Genomic DNA, 3,701 nt, shown 5'->3' with positions numbered 1-3,701 from the left:
ATATGTCATTCTAAATTACAAAGATTCATCAAATGTTAACAAAGATGAATCTATGCAATCTTCTACAAGGTAAAAAAGGAGCGAATAATTCTCAATTCCCATAATAAAGATATTACCATAATGAAAACACAAGAGAAAACATATAAAAAGGAAAACTGCAGATCAATATATCTATCTCTTATGAACAGAGAATAAGTAATCCTTAAAATATTACCAAATAGAATTCAGAATATGTGGGCGAGTGCACTTGTGTTTGTGTGTGTGTGAGGGGTGGGTGTGTGTATCCCTATCCAAAATGAAAGACTGGTTTGGTAACCCATCATATTAGATGGCTAAAGAAAAAAATATCATATAATAATATCAATGTAGAAAAACACTCCATATAATTAACACCCATTTATGACATTAATGCTCAGAAAAATAGAAATAGATAATAGAGCCTATTCGTGAGGAACATTTACTAAATATCTGTAGCTGTTACATTTAATGATGAAATACTGAATGCTTTCCTTCTAAGATCAGAAGCAAGACAAGAGTGTCTGCAGTCACCACACTCTAATTCAACATCAGCTGTATGTTCTATCCAGTGCAATAAAAGAACAATAGGAAATAAAAGGTGTATGGATCAGAGAGGAAGAAGTAAATTTTCTCTATTTGTGGATGATATGATTGTGTATATAGAAGATCCCTAGGAATCTACAAAATGACTACTATTAATAATAACTCAGCAAGGTGGCAGATAAACTTATAAAAGCAAGTAAAAATATAAAAAGCAATGAATGTATGGGCACAAAAGTATTAACATCCCTTAAAATCATCTTTCTTGTTGTCCTCAAAAAATTCTTAGATGTCAAGTTAACAAAACATTTATATTCTGAAAGTGGCAAATCATTTATGAGTGAAATGAAAGAATATTAAAAGAATTGGAAAGATGTATTTTGTTCATGTATTGAATACTTAATATAGTAAACACAGCAATTTCCCCAAACCAATATATAGGTGTAATGTGATTCTTATCAAACCTTAGCAATAAGGTTTTACAAATGTAGACAAGATACATCTAAGATACATCTGGAAATGTTGAGGAATTGGAGGAGCTAAAGCACCTTTTAAAAACATGAATAAAGTGCAATTCATATATCTCATTTCAAGAAATATACATATAGTATGTATATTAATATATACTATTATAATGAAATATACATATAGTATGTATATTAATATATATACTATTATATATTTGAAATATATATAGTAATTGAGACTGCCTAGTATTTGCAGAGAAAAAAACACTCAGATAGAATAAATCAGAAATTATGAAAATGAAACCACTTAAATATCCACAAGTGATTTTGATAAAGTTTTAAATGCAAATCAATGAAGAAAAAATTCCCTTTTCAAAAATGATTCTGGAACAAATAGACACAACACACACACACACACACACACACACACACATACATCCACACACACATCCACACACACATCCACACACACATCCACACACATCCACACACAGAGCTTTGACTTAAAAGTTACATTTTAAACAAAAATTTAATCTGGATCATTTATGTGAAGGTAAAATTATATGATTTCAAAAAATCAATAATAGAAAATGTTTGGAATTGAGAGTGAGTCAAAGATTTCTTAGATTTGACCCAAAATGCATGATCCATAAAGGGAAAACTGATTAATTGGAACTTATAAAATTAAAATATCTTGTTCTCAAAAATTTCTAGTTAATAGGATTAAATAAAAACTCCACTGTGGAGAAATGATTTGGAAACCCCATCTGACAAAAGACTAGTATCTAAAATATAAAAAAGGCTCTTAAATTCTTTAGATTTTTAAAAGATATATTTCATCTAAAAAGACATTTTATTAGGAAAGATATAGAAGTGAAAAATAAGCACACGAAAACACATTCAAAACTTTAGTCATTAGGGACATGCAAATTTAAATCACAATAAGATATAGTTAGACATCTATGAGAATGACTAAAATACAAATTAGTGGCAACACTAAATTCTGGTAAAGATATGGAGATTCTGGATCACTCACATATTGCTACCATACATTTCAAGTTACTCTTGAAAACAATTCAGCAATTTCTTAAAAGACTAAATATGCAACTACCATATGACTCAGAATTACTACTCTCATTGGCATTTATCTGCAAGAAATGATAACATATGTTCACACCAACACTGAGCATGAATATTCATAGCATATTTCTTCCTAATAGCCCCAAATGGAAACCACCCAGATGCCCTTTAAGTAGGCTAAATGGTAGGCAATATGTAGTGCAGCCGTACCGTAGAATACTGCTGAGGAATAAAAGAAATAAACTATTAAAACACAACAACCTAGATGAAACTTCAAACAAATATTTTGAAGATAATATAAAAAATCAAATCTTCAAGGATTATACAATTTCTGATTCCATTTATATATTATTCTTGATCAGGCAGAATTATAAAAATGGGTAGCAGAGTCTTTTGGTTTTGTAAAATGAAATAAAATGACAATTAGTTTTTTTGGTAAAGAAAATATTTCACATATAAATGTCAATATCATTATCTTGGTGATAATATTGTCTTATAATTTTGATATTTTCTTTGAGGTAATTTGGGCAAAAAGTAAGTGGACCATCTATACATTATTTATTACAACTGTATGTGAAGTACAATTGCTTTGAAGTATGTTTAATTTAAAATAAAACCAAAAATTATAAAGAATATTTCAAATATCTATTTCATTTTTGTTTCCATTTCTATGCAAATGGTGTAATGTACTCTAAGCACCTTAACCATTAATAAGAGAGACATTCTTTTTTTCCTCAAGAATTTTCCTAACTATTGAGTCATCACTCAATAACAATGATAGAAACAATATACAATTGAATATTGCTTTATAATATTTAACATATTTTCATAAAAAATTCCATGGCATAGTTAAAATGAATTATTGCTAATGCTATATTATATATGATAACTTTGAGACTTAGAGATAATAAGTAATCTACAGGTGCTGGGGGTTTTGCTCTGGGGTAGAGCTCTCACCTTGCATATGTGAGGCACTGGGTTCCATTCTCAGCACCACATGAAAATCAAATAAAAAGGTATTGTGTCCATCTACATCTAAAAAATAAATGTATTTTTTAAAGTAAACTATAAAATATAGATCACACAAAACATCTATAGTACTAAAATTGTACATCTATAGTTTACACATTTTAAGCTCTGAAACCAAAATAATGTAGGATTAAAAATCACAAAAACTCAGAGCTTAGAAATCCCATTATAATGTAGGCAAGCACTTACCTTCTGGATCCAATGAGAACTGTGAATGATAGCAACAAAAAAGAAAACTTACATACATAATATGAGATAATATAAGGCTAGTAAATTATTTTAGAAGTAAGTCTTAAATATTAAATTGAGTTTAAAATGTGTAAACTATAGATGCACCATTTTAATACTATAGATGTATTGTGTGATCTATATTTTATAGTTTAATTAGTGTATGATAAACAGGTGTACCATGGTTTCCATGGTTTACTCAGCCATTTTCTTCCTGTGAAAACTCCTCAGTTTTCCTATTTCTTCTTACAAAAGATAAATAGCATCACAACAAATATAGTATCAAGTCCCTATTATGGCTTTTAATTATTGTTTTTAACTTTAGGCCAGCTTTCCTTT

Source organism: Urocitellus parryii, chromosome 5 (assembly GCF_045843805.1).
Source record: "Urocitellus parryii isolate mUroPar1 chromosome 5, mUroPar1.hap1, whole genome shotgun sequence".
Taxonomy (NCBI): domain Eukaryota; kingdom Metazoa; phylum Chordata; class Mammalia; order Rodentia; family Sciuridae; genus Urocitellus; species Urocitellus parryii.
This window is presented reverse-complemented; position numbering follows the sequence as displayed.